Source organism: Canis lupus, chromosome 3, assembly GCF_011100685.1.
Source record: "Canis lupus familiaris isolate Mischka breed German Shepherd chromosome 3, alternate assembly UU_Cfam_GSD_1.0, whole genome shotgun sequence".
Classification (NCBI taxonomy): domain Eukaryota; kingdom Metazoa; phylum Chordata; class Mammalia; order Carnivora; family Canidae; genus Canis; species Canis lupus.
Genome location: NC_049224.1, coordinates 35,109,260 through 35,134,341, shown reverse-complemented (window position 1 = coordinate 35,134,341; position 25,082 = coordinate 35,109,260). Strand labels below are relative to the sequence as shown.

The 25,082-nt window shown below is 41.2% G+C and overlaps 1 long non-coding RNA gene across 2 annotated transcripts; it reads left to right on the top strand.

Moving 5' to 3' along the window:
* The first annotated feature begins 457 nt into the window (after positions 1–457).
* LOC111095356 lies at positions 458–24,661 on the top strand. 2 transcript variants are annotated; one of them, XR_005356332.1, is made up of 4 exons: positions 458–514; positions 21,979–22,083; positions 22,509–22,550; positions 24,418–24,661. It is a non-coding gene; the product is annotated as an uncharacterized LOC111095356 (long non-coding RNA). The 2 variants fall into 2 exon arrangements; XR_005356331.1 differs by lacking the exon at positions 458–514 and having other exon boundaries at positions 21,756–22,083.
* The last annotated feature ends 421 nt before the right edge of the window (positions 24,662–25,082 follow it).

The window sequence follows — 25,082 nt, the reverse complement described above, 5'->3', positions numbered from 1 at the left end:
GCAGCAGAGTTGAGGAGGGCCCAAGCAGTTGATAACTTGAGTTGCTGAGGCTGGAATACAATGGGAGGGTCATGCCAAGGATGGTCACCAGGCCCCAGGAGCAGAGGTCTGGTGGAGGTGCCCACAGCCAAGGTCTTCTGGGAGGCCCAGCCAGAGAGGTCAGTCTACAGTCAGAGATTGGATCTGGGTTGAGGAGAGTGTGGCTGGGAGTAGGAGGGAGGCAGAAGGGCCAGCATGTAGGGGCCATGCCTGCCTTTGAAAGGGATAGTGCAACAGGAAGCTGTGGACTACACCAAGCAGAGGCATGAGATGAGAGGATCTTATTTTCCCTTTTAAAAACGAGAAGATAGGAGGAGGGGCAAGATGGCAGAAGAGTAGGGTCCCCAAGTCTCCTGTCCCCACCAGATTACCTAGATAACCTTCAAATCATCCTGAAAATATATGAATTCGGCCTAAGATTTAAAGAGAGAACAGCTGGAATACTACAGTGAGAAGAGTTCGTGCTTCTATCAAGGTAGGAAGACGGGGGGGGGGGGGGGGGGGGGGGGTGGGGGGGTGGGGGGGGGGAATAAAGAAACAAAAGGCATCCAAGGGGGAGGGGCCCCACAAGGAGCAGGGCTAAGGCATGGGCGAGTGTCCCCAGGACACGAAAGCCCCGTACAGGAGAAGCAGGAGCTGCACCAATTTCCCTGGAAGGAAACGGTCTCGCAGGGAGTTAGAGCAGGACACCAGGGGGGCGGGGATGCCCTCAGGCTCCCTGGGACACTAACAGAAACCTGCGCCCCTGGGAGAATGCGCCGAGCTCCCTAAGGGCTGCAGCGCCCACGGCTGGACCCGGGAGGAGCTCCGGGGGGCTCGCGGCGGCTCCGCGGAGTGGGCTGCGCGGCCCCGAGCGCGATTCCAAAAGCACAGGCCCAGGAGCACAGGGCGCCGGGGACACAGCCCGGGATCCAGCCTCCCCTGGGACAGGCAGAGGCCAGGAGGGCCCAGAACAGCAAGGACACTCCTGCCCCGAGCTGAGCAGATCAGCGCCCCCCCCCCGCCCGGGGCATCCAGGCCCCTGCAGATGAAGAGCTCTGTAGCTACTGCGAGAGCTGACTCCAGGGCTCCAGAGCTGGCCGCCGCCACTGTGGTTGTTCCTCCTGGGGCCTCGCGGGGTAAACAACCCCCACTGAGCCCTGCACCAGGCAGAGGACAGAGCCGCTCCCCCAAGTGCTAACACCTGAAAATCAGCACAACAGGCCCCTCCCTCAGGAAACCAGCTAGACGGACAAGTTCCAGGGTAAGTCAAGGGACTTAAAGTATACTGAATCAGAAGATACTCTCCCGTGGCTTTTTTTTTTTTTTTTTCTGTTTGCTTCCCCCACCCTTTTTTTCCTTTCTTTTTCTTTCTCTTTTTCTTCTCTTTTTTCTTTTTTTCTTCCTTTTCTTCTTTTTTCTTTTTCTCTTTTCTTTCCTTCTTTCTCTCCTCTCTTTTTCTCTTTTACCAACACAACTTGTTTTTGGCCACTCTGCACTAAGCAAAATGACTAGAAGGAAAACCTCACCTCAAAAGAAAGAATCAGAAACAGTCCTCTCTCCCACAGAGTTACAAAATCTGGATTACAACTCAATGTCAGAAAGCCAATTCAGAAGCACTATTATACAGCTACTGGTGGCTCTAGAAAAAAGCATAAAGGACTCAAGAAACTTCATGACTGCAGAATTTAGATCCAATCAGGCAGAAATTAAAAATCAATTGAATGAGATGCAATCCAAACTAGAAGTCCTAATGACGAGGGTTAACGAGGTGGAAGAACCAGTGAGTGACATAGAAGACAAGTTGATGGCAAAGAGGGAAACTGAGGAAAAAAGAGACAAACAATTAAAAGACCATGAAGACAGGTTAAGGAAAATAAACGACAGCCTGAGGAAGAAAAACCTACGTTAAACCTACGTTTAATTGTGGTTCCCGAAGGTGCCGAAAGGGACAGAGGGCCAGAATATGTATTTGAACAAATCATAGCTGAAAACTTTCCTAATCTGGGAAGGATTCAGGCATTCAGATCCAGGAAATAGAGAGATCCCCCCCTAAAATCAATAAAAACCGTTAACACCTTGACATTTAATAGTGAAGCTTGCAAATTCCAAAGATAAAGAGAAGATCCTTAAAGCAGCAAGAGACAAGAAATCCCTGACTTTTATGGGGAGGAGTATTAGGGTAATAGCAGACCTCTCCACAGAGACCTGGCAGGCCAGAAAGGGCTGGCAGGATATATTCAGGGTCCTAAATGAGAAGAACATGCAACCAAGAATACTTTATCCAGCAAGGCTCTCATTCAAAATGGAAGGAGAGATAAAGAGCTTCCAAGACAGGCAGCAACTGAAAGAATATGTGACTGCCAAACCAGCTCTGCAAGAAATTTTAAGGGGGACTCTTAAAATTCCCCTTAAGAAGTTCAGTGGAAAAATCCACAAAAACAAGGACTGAATAGATATCATGATGACACTAAACTCATATCTTTCAATAGTAACTCTGAACGTGAATGGGCTTAATGACCCCATCAAAAGGCACAGGTGTCAGACTAGATAAAAAAGGAGGACCCATCTATTTGCTGTCTACAAGAGACTCATTTTAAACAGAAGGACACCTAGAGCCTGAAAATAAAAGGATGGAGAACCATTTACCATTCAAATGGTCCTCAAAAGAAAGCAGGGGTAGCCATCCTCATGTCAGATAAACTAAAATTTACCCCGAAGACTGTAGTGGGAGATGAAGAGGGACACTATATCATACTTAAAGGATCTATCCAACAAGAGGACTTAACAATCCGCAATATATATGCCCCGAATGTGGGAACTCCCAAATATTTAAATCAATTAATAACCAAAGTGAAGAAATACTTAGATAATAATACACTTATACTTGGTGACTTCAATCCAGCTCTTTCTACCCTCGATAGGTCTTCTAAGCACAACATCTCCAAAGAAACAAGAGCTTTAAATGATACACTGGACCAGATGGATTTCACAGATATCTACAGAACTTTACATCCAAACTCAACTGAATACACATTCTTCTCAAGTGCACATGGAACTTTCTCCAGAATAGACCACATATTGGGTCACAAATCGGGTCTGAACCGATACCAAAAGATTGGGATCGTCCCCTGCATATTCTCAGACCATAATGCCTTGAAATTAGAACTAAATCACAACAACAAGTTTGGAAGGACCTCAACACATGGAGGTTAAGGACCATCCTGCTAAAAGATGAAAGGGTCAACAAGGAAATTAAGGAAGAATTAAAAAGATTCATGGAAACTAATGAGAATGAAAATACAACCATTCACAATCCTTGGGACGCAGCAAAAGCAGTCCTAAGGGGGAAATACATCGCAATACAAGCATCCATTCAAAAACTGGAAAGAACTCAAGTACAAAAGCTAACCTTACACATAAAGGAGCTAGAGAAAAAACAGCAAATAGATCCTACACCCAGGAGAAGAAGGGAGTTAATAAAGATTCAAGCAGAACTCAACGAAATCGAGACCAGAAGAACTGTGGAACAGATCAACAGAACCAGGAGTTGGTTCTTTGAAAGAATTAATAAGATAGATAAACCATTAGCCAGCCTTATTAAAAAGAAGAGAGAGAAGACTCAAATTAATAAAATCATGAATGAGAAAGGAGAGATCACTACCAACACCAAGGAAATACAAACGATTTTAAACACCTATTATGAACAGCTATACGCCAATAAATTAGGCAATCTAGAAGAAATGGACGCATTCCTGGAAAGCCACAAACTACCAAAACTGGAACAGGAAGAAATAGAAAACCTGAACAGGCCAATAACCAGGGAGGAAATTGAAGCAGTCATCAAAAACCTCCCAAGACAGGGCCAGATGGCTTCCCAGGGGAATTTTATCAAACGTTTAAAGAAGAAACCATATCTATTCTCCTAAAGCTGTTTGGAAAGATAGAAAGAGATGGAGTACTTCCAAATTCGTTCTATGAGGCCAGCATCACCTTAATTCCAAAACCAGACAAAGACCCCACCAAAAAGGAGAATTATAGACCAATATCCCTGATGAACATGGATGCAAAAATTCTCAACAAGATACTGGCCAATAGGATCCAACAGTACATTAAGAAAATTATTCACCATGACCAAGTAGGATTGATCCCTGCGACACAAGGCTGGTTCAACACCCATAAAACAATCTATGTGATTCATCATATCAGCAAGAGAAAAACCAAGAACCATATGATCCTCTCATTAGATGCAGAGAAAGCATTTGACAAAATACAGCATCCATTCCTGATCAAAACTCGCCAGAGTGTAGGGATAGAGGGAACGAACATTCCTCGACATCTTAAAAGCCATCTCCGAAAAGCCCACAGCAAATATCATTCTCAATGGGGAAGCACTGGGAGCCTTTCCCCTAAGATCAGGAACAAGACAGGGATGTCCACTCTCACCACTGCTATTCAACATAGTACTGGAAGTCCTAGCCTCAGCAATCAGACAACAAAAAGACATTAAAGGCATTCAAATTGGCAAAGAAGAATTCAAGCTCCTCTCTTCGCCGATGTTATGATACTCTACATAGAAAACCCAAAAGCCTCCACCCCAAGATTGCTAGAACTCATACAGCAATTTGGTAGCGTGGCTGGATACAAAATCAATGCCCAGAAGTCAGTGGCATTTCTATACACTAACAATGAGACTGAAGAAAGAGAAATTAAGGAGTCAATCCCATTTACAATTGCACCCAAAAGCATAAGATACCTAGGAATAAACCTCACCAAAGAGGTAAAGGATCTATACCCTCAAAACTATAGAACACTTCTGAAAGAAATTGAGGAAGACACAAAGAGATGGAAAAATATTCCATGCTCATGGATTGGCAGAATTAATATTGTGAAAATGTCAATGTTACCCAGGGCAATTTACACATTTAATGCAATCCCTATCAAAATATCAAGGACTTTCTTCAGAGAGTTAGAACAAATTATTTTAAGAGTTGTGTGGAATCAGAAAAGACCCCGAATAGCCAGGGGAATTTTAAAAAAGAAAACCATAGCTGGGAGCATCACAATGCCAGATTTCAGGTTGTACTACAAAGCTGTGGTCATCAAGACAGTGTGGTACTGGCACAAAAACAGACACATAGATCAATGGAACAGAATAGAGAACCCAGAAGTGGACCCTGAACTTTATGGTCAACTAATATTCAACAAAGGAGGAAAGACTATCCATTGGAAGAAAGACAGTCTCTTCAATAAATGGTGGTGGGAAAATTGGACATCCACATGCAGAAGAATGAAACTAGACCACTCTCTTGCACCATACACAAAGATAAACTCAAAATGGATGAAAGATCTAAATGTGAGAAAAGATTCCATCAAAATCCTAGAGGAGAACACAGGCAACACCCTTTTTGAACTCGGCCACAGTAACTTCTTGCAAGATACATCCACGAAGGCAAAAGAAACAAAAGCAAAAATGAACTATTGGGACTTCATCAAGATAAGAAGCTTTTGCACAGCAAAGGATACAGTCAACAAAACTAAAAGACAACCTACAGAATGGTAGAAGATATTTGCAGATGATGTATCAGATAAAGGGTTAGTTTCCAAGATCTATAAAGAACTTATTAAACTCAACAGCAAAGAAACAAACAATCCAATCATGAAATGGGCAAAAGACATGAACAGAAATCTCACAGAGGAAGACTTAGACATGGCCAACAAGCACATGAGAAAATTCTCTGCATCACTTGCCATCAGGGAAATACAAATCAAAACCATAATGAGATACCACCTCACACCACTGAGAATGGGGAAAATTAACAAGGCAGGAAACCACAACTGTTGGAGAGGATGCGGAGAAAAGGGAACCCTCTTGCACTGTTGGTGGGAATGTGAACTGGTGCAGCTACTCTGGAAAACTGTGTGGAGTTTCCTCAAAGAGTTAAAAATAGACCTGCCCTACGACCCAGCAATTGCACTGTTGGGGATTTACCCCAAAGATTCAGATGCAATGAAACGCCGGGACACCTGCACCCTGATGTTTCTAGCAGCCTTGTCCACAATAGCCAAACTGTGGAAGGAGCCTCAGTGTCCATCGAAAGATGAATGGATAAAGAAGATGTGGTTTATGTATACAATGGAATATTACTCAGCTATTAGAAATGACAGATACCCACCATTTGCTTCGATGTGGATGGAACTGGAGGGTATTATGCTGAGTGAAGTAAGTCAATCGGAGAAGGACAAAGATTGTATGTTCATTCATTTGGGGAATATAAATATTAGTGAAAGAGAATATAAGGGAAGGGAGAAGAAATGTGTGGGAAATATCATAAAGGGAGACAGAAGATAAAGACTTCTAACTCTGGGAAACGAACTAGGGGTGGTGGAAGGGGAGGAGGGCGGGGGTGGGGGTGAATGGGTGAAGGGCACTGAGGGGGGCATGTGACGGGATGAGCACTGGGTGTTATTCCGTACGTTGGCAAATTGAACACCAATAAAACATAAATTTATTATAAATAAAAAAATAAAAGCGAGAAAATAGATTTGGAGCCCAGTGGGAGCAGGCAAGACACTGAATTAGGTGGTAGCTTAGGCTCTAGGCAGTGGATAGACAGAGTGGAAAAACTGTAAGTATATTTTCCAGGTAGGGTTAACATGATAAACCAACAGGTTGGATATTTGGATGAGGAAAAGAAGTGAATCAAGAGTAACACTGAAGTGTTTAGTTGATGACATGGAGATGAAAGATTGTAGAATATTCCAGCCCCCAAATATGCCTCTTGGGCATATTGATTATTTTGAATTAAAGTGACTTGAGGTTCTGGGTGGTTCAGGAGGTTAAGTGTCTGTCTTTGGCTAAGGTCATGATTTCAGGGTCCTGGGATCGAGCTCCACGTCAGGCTCCTTGCTCAGCAAGATGCCTGCTTCTCCCTCTCCCTCTGCTGTTTCCCCTGCTTGTGCTCTCTCCTGCACTCTCTCTCTGTCAAATAAATAAATAAAATCTTTAAAAAAGTGACTTAAGAAACAGTGAGTATAAGAGGGAAACACATTGACCCTCCTTTGTCCCTATGAAAGCAGGAAACAAGTCTTATATGTGAAAGGTATCCTTGCTGTACCAGGGGGGTAGAAGCCACACTTATCACCAGAGATAGGGAATTTAAGACCAAGAAGCCTCTATAAACAGACCATGTCACCTCACCAATTACCTACCCCAAGCCCAAACCCCTTTGTCTTGTCAATTTTTCACAAATTTATTATTTCTTTTTCTAAAAGGTATAAAAGTGTCTTGCTTTGGTCATTTCTTTAGGTCTCATATTTTTATGGGGCCCTTGTAAGTATGAAATTAAATTTGTTTTTCTCCTATGAATTTAATTATTAGTTCAACCAAGAACTTAGGATGGAAGAAGGAAAAAATTTCTTACTCTCCTATAAAGAATAGGATTGGGGAAGAAAATACAAAAAGCTAACACATGCCGTGTGAAGCTTGAGCTGCCTGTTTGACAGCTAACCGATGTCAGGCAGTGTGATAGCAGAGCGTCAGCATGACAGAAAGACCCAGCACTGGAGGGACAGATCTGGACCATGTCAGAAGATATCTGTGAGTTAGAGCTGTGTGATGAGAAGATTGTACCTATGGGTAGAATGTAAATAGAAGAGACTTTGGAGGATACTTTCTCCCTGAGAAATGTAGGGAATTGGATGAAACAGTCATGAAGATGGCTTCCAGCTTTCATGCACTACTCTGGTGGTATGATGCTTAATAAATGCTTATGCAGTAAGTATAAAAACACATTCTACATTTTAACCTGATAGCATTTAATATTTACTCTTGTGAGTGTCTCTAATTAAAATAAATAAAAAGTCAAGAGATTCTAGAATTTGTAATGTGTAAAGTTAGGCACAGATGTTGTCTATTAATTAACAAGGCCTTAACATTCATTTAAATTAAATTATCAAAATATAGAGCTGCAAAAATGAGGTTACATTAATTGGGTAATGATCCAACAAGCTGAATCCATGATAATGTATCAAATCCCAGAAATGCCAAATTCCAGAGGCTTAAGTAATGATTTCTATTTTAGGTTACCTGCCTGAGCACAATTGGTCTCCTTTTCCTCATACGAAATTCCTATAAAAAAGACACATGAGGGGCACATGGGTGGCTCAGGTCAGGATCCCAGGGTCCTGCATGGGGCTCCCCGGTGAGCAGAGAACTCCTTCTCCCTCTACCACTCCCCCTGCTTGTGTTCTCTCACTCTCTCTGTCAAATAAATAAATAAATCTTAAAAAAAAAAAAAAGACAGATGATATACTTGAAAGGAAAAATGTATAGTTGTGCTGAGAAACTGGAGAAAGTATCTTCAGACAAAAGAAGATTCTTCAGAAGATAATGAGGGATATCTGAGAGATAAAAAGCAGATAAAAGTTAATTGGTGAGGAAATCTAATAAATATAAGAAATTACATTATTTAATCAAGTAGACAATGATGCTTTTTAAAAAGGGGGTGTCGGGGTGGGGGCTCCAAAAAGATCTCCTAAGAAAGCCCAAATGTGAGGCAGGCCTGGGACCACAAGCCATTGTAGGGCATCTGGGGAGATAAAAAGTTCAATAATTCACTGCATCCAGGATAAATGTGCCACTCCAGGCCTGATGCTGTCTATTTTGAGTAGTTATTCTCTCTGTTACATTTAAGAAGAACTAGTAGCATAAATGAAAGCAAACTCCACAAAGGTGAATTTTTCCTTTTTCAGGGTAAAGATCTAACAGAACACAGAAAATAATATTAAATGTTATTATTATCCATAAAATTACCATGGAAAAGAAGAAAATGAGGGACACTAAAGAATTCTTGGGAGTAAAGACAGCACAGATCACATATTTTATAAAAACACAGTCTGCTTGGGTGACTCAGTGACTGAGCATCTGCCTTCAGCTCATGGCATGTTCCTGGGGTCCTGGGATCAAGTCCCACATCGAGGTCTCTGCAGGGAGTCTGCTTCCCTCTCTGCCTATGTCTCTGCCTCTTTCTCTCTCTCTCTGCCACTCATAAATAAATAAAATATTAAAAAAAACACAGTCCACAACAATGTGAATGTACTTGCTATCACTGAATATACACCCCCAAAATGTTTAAGATGATAAATTTTACATATATTTTATCATAATTTTAAAACATAATGGAGGGGCAAAATTAGTGGTCTGGATGATCAAATTGAGGAATTCTTTCAGAATGCAGGGCATAAAGATAAAGAAATGAAAATAGGAGAGAAGAGGCTAAAATCTGGAGGATGGATCCAGATAATCCCTTGCCTGTTGACCTGTGCTACTGGTAGACAAGGTATAAACTGGACCAAGGCTTTAGAGGACATCTAGAAAAGATGGACAAAACATTTATGGAAAATCTATTTGGAAGCATCTAAGAGCTGACACAGAGCAAAGGTAATGAGGCTAACACCCAGAAGGAGGAGGAAACCAGAGAACAGAGTCCCGCACTTAGGACAGGACTCTAGGCCCCTCTTCCCACACAGCCCATCCTGTCCCCAACCATTTCTCTCTAATTTGACATATCTGATGGGCCATATGCTTTCTTGTGAGATACTCCTTCTCCTGCACTGGGAGACCTGAGCTCCACTGGGCAGAGTTCCATGTCTAGCCATTCACCATGACCATGTGCCTCTGAGGGGTGCCACACAAGCTGCCTCTTATAAGCATTCAACAAATAAATCCTTACTTTCATTATGTGATGGAAAGACTTCAGCACCATTCTGTGGGAAGCATATTTTAAATATAGGTTTCCGGGATGACTAGGTGGCTCAGGAGTTTAGTGTCTGCCTTTGGCTCCGCATGATCCCAGGTTCCTGGGATCGAGTCCCACATCGGGCTCCCTACGAGGAGCCTACTTCTCCCTCTGCCTGTGTCTCTGCCTCTCTTTCTCTCTCTCCCTCTCTCTCTCTCTCTCTCTCAATGTGTATCTGTCATGAATAAATAAATACAATCTTAACAAAATTAAATATAAATTTCCATACTTGTCAAACTGATATCCAGCTATCCTGGCATTTAATGTATTTGTAGACAAGCAAGCCTTCAGAGACAACCCATGCTTGTTTTCTGAAAGAAAAAAAGTATTACCTTACTATCCATGGTAATTACTTCCTACAATTAGCAAAATATAAATTAACATATTAATGAAAGTGATTCAGAAAAATAAGAAAAATTTTGAATAGATTAATATATTAAGCCCCAGGAAGCCTTGAAAGCTTCCTCAGAAATCCATTCTTCAAAAGCACTTGATGGAGAACCTTTGACAGACAAATTCTATTGAAACTTCAAAACAGTTGATTTATTTTTAGTATAGGAAGATATTGAGACCTTCTTAATTTGTTCCACAAAGTTAGCAAAACCTCCTATTCAAAATTGGAGGGTGCCTGGGTGGCTCAGTCAATTAAGCACCTGCTTTTGGCTCAGGTCATGATCCCACAAATCTCACATTGGGCTCCCTGAGCAGCAGGGAGCCTGCTTGTCCCTCTGCCCCTCTCCTCTACTTATGCATGCTCTCGCTCTCTCTCTCTCTTTCTCTCTTTTTCTCTCTCTCAAATAACTAAAATCTTTTTAAAAAATAAAATAAAAATTGGAAAGTGTAATTGCAAAGGAACCATGCATAGTTTATCTATAGCTTATTACATATAGTAATGTTTATAGGGATAAAAACCAGAAAAGAAAAAGCACAATTTATCACTATCTGCAACATTAATCTTTTTTTAAAAGATTTATTTGAGAGAGTACATACACAAGTACAAGGAATGGGGAAAGGAGAGGAAGAGGGAAAGAAACCCAAGCAGACTCCACACTGAGTGCAGAGCCCAACGCTGGGCTCAACTCCATGACCCTGAGATCATGACCTGAGCTGAGATCATGAATGACCTGAGCCAAAACCAAGAGTCAGACATTTAACTAACTCTGCTACCCAGGTGCCCAAAAGCATCATGATTTTTATCTAGAAAAGTGGTTAGTAATATGGCTAACTATGAGATAAAGATGTACAATCAGAAGTTTCTCATGTATAAGCAAAAACCAATTACAAAATGTAATGGATCAAGAGAAGCATCTCATTTTTAGAATAATATAAAATATATAACAAAAAGCAAAAAATGTCAGTTCAAGATGTATACGAATAATCATAACAAAAATCAACAATAGAAGCAATAATATTTAGCCCTCATAGGGAGTGTAATGCCTACTAAGCATATAATTCCACATTTTATCTCCTGCCCATTGCATGAGGTAAGAGAATCTTTATCCCAATATCACAGTTGAGGAATATGTAATCACAATGTGTAGCCAACTTAACAATTGATGAAGCTGATAAAGGAAGATATCTCTGAATAAATGGAAAAATAATGCACTTTCTCTGAGGTGTTTTGCTTCTTAAACTAACCTGTGGATTTTGTGTGTTTTCCAAACTAATTGCAATTAGATTGATTTTTTTCAACTCGACAGTTTAAATATAAGTAATGGAAGAATAAATGAAGATAAGTAGGTTAAAGAAACATTTTGGATATAGGAAATTAATAACCCATTACACTGACAAAAACTAAGAAGTCAAATACTTAAGGCTTTTGAGGATGTGGATAGGGAGGAACCTGTATTTATTTTTATTTTTTAATTAATTAATTTTAATGATTGTATTTATTTATTCATGAAAGACACACACACAGAGAGGCAGAGACACAGGCAGAGACAAGCAGGCTCCATGCAGGGAGCCTGATGCAGTACTTGATCCTGGGACAAAGGACCATGCCCTGGGCTGAAGGCAGGTGCTCAACAGCTGAGCCACCCAGGTGTCCCTACATTTTTTAATTTAAATTCAATTTGAGGGCAGCCCCGGTGGCTCAGCGGTTTCTCTGCCTTTCTCTCTCTGTGTCTCTCATGAATAAAAATATAAAATATTTAAAAAATATATAAAAAATAAATAAATTCAATTTGACAACATACAGTATAACACCCTGTGCTTATCCCATCAAGTCACCCAGTGATCCATCACCCAGTACTCAAAACCCCACCCACCTCCCCTTCTGCAACCCTTTGTTTCCAGAGTTAGAAGTCTCTCATAGTTTGTCTCCCTATCTAATTTTTTGCACTCACTTCTCCTCCTTTCCCTTATAATCGCTATCACTATTTATGTCCCCTATGTGAGTGAAACCATTTGATGATTGTCCTTCTGTGATTGACATATTTCATCAGCGTAATACCTGCCAGTTCCATCCATGTCAAAGCAAATGGTGGGTATATATCCTTTCTAATGGCTGAGTAATACTCCATTGTATATATGGATCACATCTTTATCCATTCATCTTTCGATGGAAATCGTGGCTCCTTCCACAGTTTGGTTATTGTGAACATTGCTTCTATAAACATTGGAGTGTAGGTGTCCCAGAGTTTCACTATATCTGTATCTTTGGGGTAAATTCCCAGTAGTGCAATTGCTGGGTCATATGGTAGCTCTATTTTCAACTCTTTGAGGAACCTCCACACAGTTTTCCAGAGTGGCTGCACCATTTCACATTCCCACCAACAGTGCAAGAGGGTTCCCCTTTCTCCACATCCTCTCCAATATTTCTTTCCTGTCTTCTTAATTTTCACCATTCTCAGTGGTGTGACATGATATCTCATTATGGTTTTCATTTGTATTTCCCTGATGGCAAGTGATGAGGAGCATTTTCTCATGTGCTTGTTAGCAATGTCTATGTCTTCTTTAGTGAAATTTCTGTTCATGTTTTTTACCCATTTCCTCATTAGATTGCTTGTTTCTTTGCTGTTGAGTTTAATAAGTTCTTCATAGATCTTGGATACTAGCCCTTTATCTGATACGTCATTTGCAAATATCTTCTTCCATTCTATAGGTTGTCTTGTAGTTTTGTTGACTGTTTCTTTTGCTGTGCAGAAGCTTCTTATCTTGAAGAAGTCCCAATAATTCATTTTTGCTTTTGTTTCTCTTGCCTTCATGGATGTATCTTGCAAGAAGTTGCTGTGGCCAAGTTCAAAAAGGGTGTTGCCTGTGTTCTCCTCTAGGATTTTGATGGAATCTTGTCTCACATTTAGATCTTTCTCCATTTTGAGTTTATCTTTGTGTATGGTGTAAAAGAGTGGTCTAGTTTCATTCTTCTGCACGTGGATGTCCAATATTCCCAGCACCATTTATTGAAGAGACTGTCTTTTCTCCAGTGGATAGTCTTTCCTCCTTTGTCGAATATTAGTTGACCATAAGTTCAGGGTCCACTTCTGGGTTCTCTAGTCTGTTCCATTGATCTCTGTGTCTGTTTTTGTGCCAGTACCACAATGTCTTGATGATCACAGCTTTTTAATGCAGCTGGAAACCCAGCATTGTGATGCCCCTGGCATTGGTTTTCTTCTCTTTTTTTTTTTAAGATTTTATTTATTTATTCATGGGAGACACACAGAGAGAGAGAGAGAGGCAGAGACACAGGCAGAGGGAGAAGCAGGCTCCATGCAGAAAGCCTGACATGGGACTCGATACCGGGTCTCCAGATCAGGAGACCACGGCTGAAGGCGGCAATAAACTGTTGAGCCACCCGGGCTGCCCCTGGTTTTCTTTTTCAATATTCCTCTGGCTGTTCAGGGTCTTTTCTGATTCCATACAAATCTTAAGATTATTTGTTCCAACTCTCTGAAGAAAGTCCAAGGGAATTTTGTTTTTTGTTTTTGTTTTTTTTTTTTAAATATATTTTTATTTATTTATTCACGAGAGACAGAGAGAGAGAGAGAGAGAGAGAGAGGCAGAGACACAGGCAGAGGGAGAAGCAGGCTCCATGCACCGGGAGCCCGACGTGGGATTCGATCCCGGGTCTCCAGGATCGCGCCCTGGGCCAAAGGCAGGCGCCAAACCGCTGCGCCACCCAGGGATCCTAAATTTTGATAGGGATTTCATGGAATGTATACACTGCCCCAGGTAGCATAGATATTTTCACAATATTAATTCTTCCAATCCATCAGCAGGGAATATTTTTCCAACTCTTTGTGTTTTCCTCAATTTTTTTCATGCTCTTGAGTGCAATTATAAATGGGATTGACTCCTTAATTTCTCTGTCTTCAGTCTCATTGCTGGTGTATAGAAATGCCACTGACTTCTGGGCATTGATTTTGTATCCTGCCACTCTGCCAAATTGCTGTATGAGGTCTAGCAATCTTGGGATGGAGTATTTAGGGTTTTCTATGTAAAGTATCATGTCATCTGTGAAAAGAGAGAAGTTGATTTCTTCTTTGCCAATTTGAATGCCTTTTATTTCTTTTCATTGTCTGATTGCTGAGGCTAGGACTTCTAGTACTATGTTAAATAGCAGTGGTAAGAGTGGACATCCCTATCTTGTTCCTGATTTTAAGGGGAAGGCTCCCAGTGTTTCCCCATTGAGAATGATATTTGCTGTGGGCTTTTCAAAGATGGCTTTTAAGATGTTGAGGAATGTTCCCTCTATCCCTACACTCTGGAGAGTTTTGATCAGGAATGGATGCTGTATTTTGTCAAATGCTTTCTCTGCATCTACTGAGAGGATCGTATGGTTCTTGTTTTTTCTCTTGCTGTTATAATCAATTGCATTGATTGCTTTACGATTGTTGAACCAGCCTTGCGTCCCGGGGATAAATCCCACTTGGTAATGATGAATAATCTTCTTAATGCATTGTTGAATCCTACTGGATAGTATCTTATTGAAAATTTTTGCATCTGTGTTCATCAGGGATATTGGTCTATAATTCTCCTTTTTTATGGGGTCTTTGGTTTTGGAATTAAGGTGATGCTGGCCTCATAGAATGAGTTTGGAAGTATTCCATCTCTTTCTATTTTTCTGAACAGCCTTAGTAGACTAGGTATGGTTTCTTCTTTAAACGTTTGACAGAATTCCCCTGGGAAGCCATCTGGCCCTGGACTTTTGTGTCTTGGGAGGTTTTTTGATGACTGCTTCAATTTCCTCCCTGGTTATTGGCCTGTTCAGGTTTTCTATTTCTTCCTGTTCCAGTTTTGGTAGTTTGTGGCTTTCCAGGAATTCGTCCATTTCTTCTAGATTGCCTAATTTATTGGCATATAGCTGCTCATAATGTTTTTAAAATCATTTGTATTTCCCTGGTATTGGTGGTGATTTCTCCTTTCTCATTCATGATTTTATTGAGTCTTTTCTCTCTTCTTTTTAATAAGGCTGGCTAATAGTTTATCTATCTTATTAAGTCTTTCAAAGAACCAACTTCTGGTTTTATTGATCTCTGTTCCACAGTTCTTCTGTTCTCTATTTCATTGAGTTCTGCTCGAATCTTTATTAATTCTTTCTTCTCTTGGGTGTAGGATCTATTTGCCTTTTTTTCTCCAGCTCCTTTAGGTGCAAGGTTAGCTTTTGTATTTGAGTTATTTCCAGTTTTTGGATGGATGCTTGTATTGCGATGTATTTCCCCCTCAGGACTGCTTTTGCTGTATCCCAAAGATATTGAACGGTTGTATCTTCATTCTCAGTAGTTTCCATGAATCTTTTTAATTCTTTCTTAATTTCCTGGTTGACCCTTTCATCTTTTAGCTGGATGGTCCCTAACCTCCACGTGTTTGAAATCCTTCCAAACTTCTTCTTGTGATTTAGTTCTAGTTACAAAGCATTATGGTCTGAAAATATGCAGGGGAAGATTCCCAGCTTTTGGTATCAGTTAAGACCTGATTTGTGACCCATGATGTGGTCTATTCTGGAGAAAGTTCCATGTGCACTTGAGAAGAATGTGTATTCAGTTGAGTTTGGATGTAAAGTTCTGTAGATATCTGTGAAATCCATCTGGTCCAGTGTATCATTTAAAGCTCTCATTTCTTTGCAGTTGTTGTGCTTAGAAGATCTGTCTCTTGCAGAAAGTGCTGTGTTCAAGTCACCAAGTACTAGTGTTTTATCTAAGTATGTCTTAACTTCGGTTATTAATTGATTGATATAATTGGCAGCTCCCACATTTGAGTCATAAATTTTCATGATTGTTAGGTCCTCTTGTTGGATAGATCCTTTAAGTATGATATAGTGTCCCTCTTCATCTCTTACTAAAGTCTTTGGGATAAACTTTAATTGATTTGATATAAGGATGGCAACCCCTTTTTTCTTTTGAGGACCATTTTAATGGTAAATAGCTCCTCAACTTTTTATTTTCAGGCTGTAGGTGTCCTTTGGTCTAAAATGAGTCTCCTGTAGACAGCAAATAGATAGGTCTTGCTTTTTTATCCAGTTTGAAACCCTGCACCTTTAATGGGGTCATTAAGCCCATTCATGTTCAGAGTTACTATTGAAAGATATGAATTTAGGGCAGCCCCAGTGGCCTGGCAGTTTAGTGCCACCTTCGGCCCGGGGTTTGATCCTGGGGACCCTGTATCGAGTCCTACATCTGGCTCCCTGCACGGAGCCTGCTTCTCCCTCTGCCTCTCTCTCTCTCTTTCTTTCATGAATAAATAAATAAAATCTTAAAAAAAAAGGTATGAATTTACTTTCATCATGATACCTATTCAGTCCCTGTTTTTGTGGATTGTTTCCTTGGATTTCCTCTTTCCTTTAGAGAGTCTCCCTTAATATTTCTTGCAGAGCTGGTTTGGTGGTCACATATTCTTTCAGTTTCTGCCTATCCTGGAAGCTCTTTATCTCTCCTTCTATTCTGAATGAGAGCCTTGCTGGATAAAGCATTCTTGGCTGCATGTTCTTCTCATTTAGGACCCTGAATATATCCTGCCAGCCTTTTCTGGCCTGCCAGGTCTCTGTGGAGAGGTCTGCTGTTAACATAATAATTCTCCCCATAAAGGTTAGGGATTTCTTGTCTCTTGCTGCTTTATGGATCTTCTCTTTATCTTTGGAATTTGCAAGTTTCACTATTAAATGTCGAGGTGTTGAGCCATTTTTATTGATTTTAGGGGGGATCTCTCTATCTCCTGGAATGAATGACTGTTTGCCTCCCCAAATTAGGGATGTTCTCAGCTATGATTTGTTCAAATATGCTTTTTGGCCCTCTGTCCCTTTCAGCACCCCGTGGAACCCCAGTTAAACATATATTTTTCCTTCTGAGGCTGTCATTTATTTCCCTTAACTTATCCTCATGATCTTTTAATTGTTTGTCTCTTTTTTCTCAGCTTCCTTCCTTGCCATCAACTTGTCTTCTATGTCACTTGTTCTTCTACCTCGTTAACCCTCATTGTTAGGACCTCCAGTTTGGAACACATCTCATTTAATTTATTTTTAATTTCGTCCTGATTAGATCTAAATTCTTCAGTCATGAAGTCTCTTGAATCCTTTATGTTTTTTCTAGCCACCAGTAGCTTTATAATTGTGCTTCCTTTTTTTTTTTTTAAGATTTTATTTATTCATTCATAGACACAGAGAGAGAGGCAGAGACACCAGCAGAGGGAGAGGGAGACGCAGGCTCCATGCAGAGAGCCGGATGCGGGACTCGATCCCGGGTCTCCAGGATCACATCCCAGGCTGCAGGCGGCGCCAAACCACTGCACCACCGGGGCTGCCCTATAATTGTGCTTATGAATTGGCTTTCTGACATGGAATTGCAATCCAAATTTTGTAACTCTGTGGGAGAGAAGACTGTTTCGGATTCCTTCTTTTGTGGTGAGTTTTTCCTTCTAGTTATTTTGTTCAGTGCAGAGTGGACAAAAACAAGTTGTACTGGAAAAAAGGAGAAAGAGAGAGAAGAAAAGGGGGGGGACAAACAAAACAAAAAACAATGGAGGGTATCCTCTGATTCTATATACTGTAAATTCCTCCACTTCCCCTGGAACTTTCTAGTGCTGCTTGGTCAGTAACTTGCTTTTTCCTGTCCTTCCAGCTGGTCTTCTGGGGGAGGGGCCTGCTGTGCTGATTCTCAGGAGTGTGCCCCAGGGGGAGCTGCCCATCCCCCTGCTAGGTGCAGGGCTCAGTGGGAGCTGTTTATCCTGTGAGGCCCCTGCTCAGTCCCAGGTACAAGGTGACACAAGGAGGAGGAACAACCTTGGCGGCGGCCAGCTCCTCTGGCTCTGGTGTCAACTCCTACAGTAACTAACGCAGCTCCCAGTCCGCAGGGGCCTGCATGCTCCGGGGACTGCAGGTGCCGATCTGCACAGCTCGGGGGCGCCCAGCAGGCCCAGCGGTTGGAGCGTCCTTGCTGCCTTGTGTTCTGCCAACATCCGCCTGTCCCGGGGGGAGCACCAGATTGTGGGCTGTGTCCCCCAGCGCCCTGGGCTCCAGGGCCTGCACCGCCGGAATCGTGTTCTTGGGGCTGCGCTGCCCACTCTGAGTGGAGCCACCCCTGAGCCTCTCCCGAGGGCCCCGCTCCACCCCTATAAGGAGCTCTGCCTGCGATGTGTTGCCCGGTGTGTTGCCCGCTCTCCCCGGGGCGCAGGTGTCTGTTAGTGCCCCTGGGAGCCTGAGGGCATCCCCGCCCTCCTGGGGTCCTGCCCGAGCTCCCTGTGAGCGCCTTTCGGTCCGAAAAGATTGGTAAAGTTTCTGCTTCTCCGGGCCTGGGCTTTCCTGTCCGGGGACTATCGCTGCTTAGCCTTAGCTCGGGTCCTCGTGGGGGCCCCTCCCCCTTCGATGCTTTTTTTTTTTTTTTTTTTTTCTTTCTTTCTTTCTTTCTTTCTTTCTTTCTTTTTTTCTTTCTCTCTTTCTTTCTTTCTTCTTTCTTTTTTTCCTTCTTCCTACCTTGATAGAAGCGCAAACTCTTCTTACTGTAGCCTTCCAGCTATTCTCTCTTTAAATCTCAGACCGAATTCGTAGGTTTTCAGGATGATTTGAAAGTTATCTAGGTAAGTTGGTGGGGACAGGTGACTTGGGGACCCCACTCTTCTGCCATCTTGCCCCGTCTCCTCCATGAATCTTTTTAATTATTCCCTAATTTCCTGGTTGACCCATTCATCTTTTAGTAGGCTGCTCTTTAACTTCCACGTGTTTCCGTTTCTTCCAAATTTCCTCTTGTGATTGAGTTCTAGTTTCAAAGCATTGTGTTCTGAAAATATGCAGAGGATAATTCCAACTTTTGGTATTGGTTGTGACTTGATTTGTGTCCCAGTATGTGGCCTATTCTAGAGAAACTTCTATGTGCACTTGAGAAGAATGTGTTCTCAGTTGTGTTCCAATGGAAAGTTCTGTATATATCTGTGTAATACATCTGGTCCTGTGTATCAGTGAAAGCCCTCATTTCTTTGGTGATATTGTGCTTAGAATATCTATCATTTGCTGAAAGTGCCTTGTTGAAGTCTCCTACTATTAAGTATCTCTTTACTTTGGTTATTAATTGATTGATATGCTTGGCAGCTCCCACATTAGGGGCATAAATATTCATGATTGTTAGGTCTTCTTGTTGGATAGACCCGTTAAGTGTGATATAGTGCCTCTCTTCATTTACTACAGTCTTTGGGATAAACTTTAATGAATCTGATATGAGGATTACTATCGCAGCTTTCTTTTGAGGACGTTTGAAATGGTAAATGGTTCTCCAACCTTTCATTTTCATGGTGTAGGTGTTCTTAGGTCTAAAATGAGTCTCTTGTAGACAGCAAATTGATGGGTCTTGCTTTTTTATCCAGTCTGAAACACTGCATCTTTTGATGGGATCATTAAAGCCATGCACGTTCAGAGTTACTATTGAGAGATATGAATTTAGTGTCATCATAATACCTATTCAGTCTCCGTTTTTTGTGGATTATTTTTGGGGTTTCCTCTTTCTTTTACAGGGTCCCATTTTATATTTCTTGCAGAGCTGGTTTGGTGGTCACATATTCTTTCAGTTTCTGCCTATCTTGGAAGCTCTTTATCTCTCCTTCTATTCTGAATGAGAGCCTTGCTGGATAAAGCATTCTTGGCTGCATGTTCTTCTAATTTAAGACCCTGAATATCTTCTGGCCTGCCAGGTCTCTGTGGAGAGGTCTGCTGTTAATCTATCTCCCCATATATGTTAAGAATCTCTTGTCGTGCTCTGTTTTAAGAATTTTTCTTTATCTTTGAAATTTGCAAGTTTCTCTGTTAAATGTGATGTTGAATGGTTTTTATTGATTTGGGGAGAGGTTCCTCTCTATCTCTTGGATCTGAATGCCTGTTTCCTTCCCCAGATTATGGAAGTTCTCAGCTATGATTTGTTCAAATATACTTTGTGGTTCTCTCTGCCTCTCTCTCTCTCTCTCTCTCTCTCTCAGCTTCTTCTGGTAGATGTAGATTCTTCCATCTCAAGCTATCATTTATTTCCCTAAGCCTTTCATCATGAGCTCTTAATTGTTTTTCTCTTTTTTTCCCTCAGCTTCCTTCCTTCCCATCAACTTGTCTTCTATGTCACTCACTCTCTCTTCCACCTCATTAACCCTAGCAGTTAGAGCATCCAGTTTAGACAGCATCTCAGTCAGTCTATTTTTAATTTCAGCCTGATTCAATATCAATTCTGCAGGAACAAAGTCTCTGGAGTCCTTTATGCTTTTTTTTTTTTTTCCAGAGCCACCAGGAACTTTATTGTTGTACTTCCGAATTGAATTTATGACATGTTCAGTACCTCGGTGGCAGAGAGTGTTGCTTCTGGTCCTTTCTTTTGTGGTGAATTCTTCCTTCTAGTCATTTTGTCCAGGGCAGAGTGGCTGAGCAAGCTGAGTCAAAAAATATCAATCACAACCTAAGTAAAATATACCCTAGATCATTCTGAAGAGGTCAGAGACCAGAAATTAAAAGAAAAAGAACAGAACAAAATAAAACAAAAGAACCACTAAGGTGAAAAAACAATTTTAAAACAAAATAGTAAAAATAAAAATCAAAAACAAAGAAAAAGAAAAAGAAAAAAAAAAGGTGGAGGGTGGTGGTGGTGAGGAAGTGGTGGTGGAGAGAATATAGTCTACCTGAGGGGACCTAGAGGGTGATCCTCTTGGTTCTGAGTGCATTTTGTTCTGTATGTTAGAAGGTACTCAATCCCAAATTTATATAAACCAGCAATACTTATATAAAGACCCAACATTGACCACAAAAACATAAACAAGATAAAAGAGGGGGGCTGAATGGGAAGGAAGAGAGAATATAGTCTCACAGAATGAACCAACATAGTGTTCCACTTGGTTCTGGGTGCATTTTGGTCGTGTGTTAGAAGGTACTAATTTCCACCACTGTAATAAAAAATGAGATAGAAAAAAAACAAAAACTCAAATTTCATACATCTACCAAAAGTAAATTGAATACATTGAAGGGAATCCAGAAGTGAAAAATATATCTATAACATGTAATTGTAGAAATATGAAAGTCAAAAAGGAAAAAGCTTAAAAATGAAGAGTGGGTAAAATATTGTTAAGGTGAGAAAAGAGAAAAAATATTGGAAATTTTTAACCTGATATAAAAAGGAGCTGTAATGAAAAAAAAAAGAAAGAAAAAAGAAAAAAGAAAAAGAAAAGAAAAAAAAAAAGACCCTCTAGTTCTTTATACTATTTTCCCTCAGTCCTAGAGCTTTTCACTGCCACCTGTTCAGTAAAATTGCTCTTACTCTGTTCTTCCAGCTGCTCCTCTGGGGGGAGGGGTCTGCTGCACTGATTCTCAGGTGTCTGTGCCTGGGTGGAGATGCCCCGCCCCCTGCCAGGTGCTGGGCTCAGTATGAGCTGTTTACCTGGAGACCTTTGTTCCCTAGAGCCCCCCCCACCCACCCACCCAGGTGCTAGGTGAAATAAGAGAAAACAAAAAAATGGCAGTGACCAGATTTCCAGCTCTGGAGTAGAGCTCCCCATGAGTAACCTCAGTCTCCCAGTCCACAGTGGCCTAGATGCTCCTGGAGACAGGTGCATGTGCACTGATCTGCACGGCTTGCTGGGTGCCCACAGTAAGAGTCCTTGCTGTCCTGTGCCCTCCCCACCTCTGCCTGTTCTGGGGGGAACTGAGCATAGAACACCTGTGCTATCTCAGCTGTCTACCAGATGAACAGCTAGGCTTTGTCCGCTTCAGAGCCCTCAGATCCAGAGCCCTGTGCCACTAGACCTGCGCTCCTGGGGACCACCTCTCCTGAAGCGAATGGAAGACAGCTGACACCGTCTGTTGCTGGGCTCTAAGGTAAAGACAGCTCTGGAGCAGGCCTGTGTAACCAACTGTCTTCTCCCAAATGTCCCAGAGGGTTGCAGTGCTCCAGCCCTTTACCAAGATCAGACTGAGGTTTGTGGTGCACTTTCCCCTGAATGCTCCTCCTCTTATAGTGACTCTGGGAATCTTGATGCTTCACTGCCCCTCCTGCGATTCTGCCCAATTTCCCTGCTAAGCACTTTTCCATCAGGGAAAACTCAGGTGCTGATTTTTAAAGTTCCCACTTGTCTCTGGCTGGGCTTTTGTGCCCTGGAGGCTTTTGAGGCACTGCTTTTGCCCTGCTTATTCCTGGTTCCCCCTCCCCTACTTGATTTTTTTCCCCCTCTGCCTTCATACCTTGTTAGAAGCAAAAACTTTTCTCTCGGTAGTACTCCAACTGTTCTCTCTTTAAATCTCAGGTCGAATTCGTAGGTGTTCAGGATGTTTTGAAAGTAATCCAGGTAAGTTGGTGGGTCCAGGTGAGTTGAGGACACCTACTCTTTTGCCATCTTGCCTCAACTCCAGAAGGAACTTTTAAACATACTGCCACTGGAAGTATGAATGGATGCAGCCACTTTGGCTAGCGATTTGGTATTCCATCTGAAATTTGAACAAAGTCTTTAAATCTCAGCACCCCATACTTAAGAATATGCCAAGTAAATCTTACACCTGAACACTTCCTTTGTAAATGATGTGCTTGTTCATAAAGGGAGCAATTTGTTTACCCTTTGATTGGGTACAGTAATCACAAAATGAAACATTTGTATAGCTATGAAAACAAGCTACAGTTACATTCAGCAATGTGAAGAAATCTTGGAAACCTAATGTTAGTGGAAAGGCAAGTCCCAGAAGACTACATACATGACAATATTGTTTTTACAGAGCACAAATGCTAGCATTTATGAGCAAAAAGTTGTTCAGCACTTTTATCTTTGATAAAGCAGTTTTTTATGAAACTAAACCTGTGCTAACCATGCAATTCAGTGATTACACTATTAGATAAGACTCACATTCACACAAAACTTGTACACAAATGTTTATAGCAGCAGTTTTATTCTCAATAACTAGAAACTGGAAAGAAATCGAGTGTCTGTAACATTTGAGTAGATAAACAGATTGTAGTACATCTCTATCATGGAACTAACTACTCAGCAATGCAAGAAATGAGCTATTGATACACACAAGAGCTTGGCTGGATCTCAAGGGAATTATGCTCAGAAACAAAGCTAATCTCAAAAGGTTACATACTGTATGATTCCATTCCAGTTTTGAGATGACAAAGTAATAGAGATGGAAAACAAATGTGCTTGCTGGTGGTTTGGGAGGAGGGATGAAGGGAAGTGGCTATGGAGGTATAAGGGTATTCCTAGGAGTCTTGTGATGGAAGTGTTCTGTATCTTGACTATAGTGGTGATCATATAAATCAACACATGCAACAAAATTATATAGAACTAAATTCCTACATAACAGGGTGCCTGGCTAGCTCAGTCGGTGGAACATGTAACTTTTGATCTTGGGGTTGTGAGTTCAAGTTCCACACTGGGTGTAGAGACTACTTAAAAATAAAATATTTTAAAAAACAACCAAATTCACACACAAATACACACACATGAGTGCATGGTGAAATTCTAATAAAGTTGATGAATCATATTAATGTTAATTTTCTGGTTATAGTACTGTGTTATAGTTCTGTAAGGTGTTAATGCTGAAGTAAACTTGGTAAAAAATGTACTGGATCTCCCTGTGCTATTTCTCACAATTGTATATGAATCTATAATTATCTCAAAATAATTTTTTTGAGAACGCAGACATTAAAAAAAAAAACAAAACAAAACAGAGACACCTGTATGGCTCAGTGGTTGAGTGTTTGGCTCAGGTCATGATCCCCAGGGTCCTAGGATCAAGTCCCATATGGGGCTCCCTGCAGGGAACCTGCTTCTCCCTCTGCCTATTTGTGTGTGTGTGTGTGTGTGTGTGTGTGTGTGTGTGAGAGAGAGAGAGAGAGAGAGAAAATCTTAAAACACACACACACACACACACACACACACACACACACAGACAAAAAAAATCAGGGTGGAATGATAAATACCAAAGGGAGGCAGGAGGCTGTGGTAAGGAAAAGACACATGGGTAGATGCAAATTATTTGGTAGTGTACAATTTCTTGGTCTTGGTGGTGGTGAGTTCATGGTTGTTCTGTGTTGTGGCCCCAGTGATCTAGTTCCCTCCTACACTGAACAGAGATGATATGTATAAATGGGATACTGAGGAAATGACATGTGACCTCTGATGCTTGGTCATAAGACATTGCAGTTTTTGCTTCTCTTAGATCACTCATTCCAGGGAAGCCAGCTACTGTGGTGAAGTGCATCTAAGAAGCCCTATGAGATCCATGTGGCAAGGAGCTGAGATCTCCTGCCAACTGCCAGTCATCTTGGATGTGGAGCCACCAGCTCTAATCAAGCATTTAGATATTTGCAGCCTTGGTCAACATCTTAATGCATCTTGGGGTTATGGAAGACCCCAAGCCAGAACCATCAGCTAAGCTTCTCCTGAATTCCTGAACCACAAAACTGAAAGACAATAAACTATTATTGTTTTAAGTGACTGTTGTTTGTTTTTTAGTAATAGATAACTATTATTCAAGTGTATTTTTATGCTTTATAACTAACATATCTAATGAAGAATGTTTATATACCAAATGATTTATTTAAAAGGTGGGGGAAAAACACTATAATTTCCACTTTCAAGAAGAAGAAGAAAGGAAGAAGAAGAAGAAGAAGAAGAAGAAGAAGAAGAAGAAGAAGAAGAAGAAGAAGATATCCTATTATATGTCAATTAAAGCTATTATTCCTAATGGTTTTCATGAAGGAATGTATACCTAGGACAAAAGTCATAAATTTCTGTATTTATGGAAATCTGATCTGTGATAAATGTGGAATTTTAAATCAATAGAGGAGAGGAAGAACTTTTCAATATAGCATACTGGAAAAA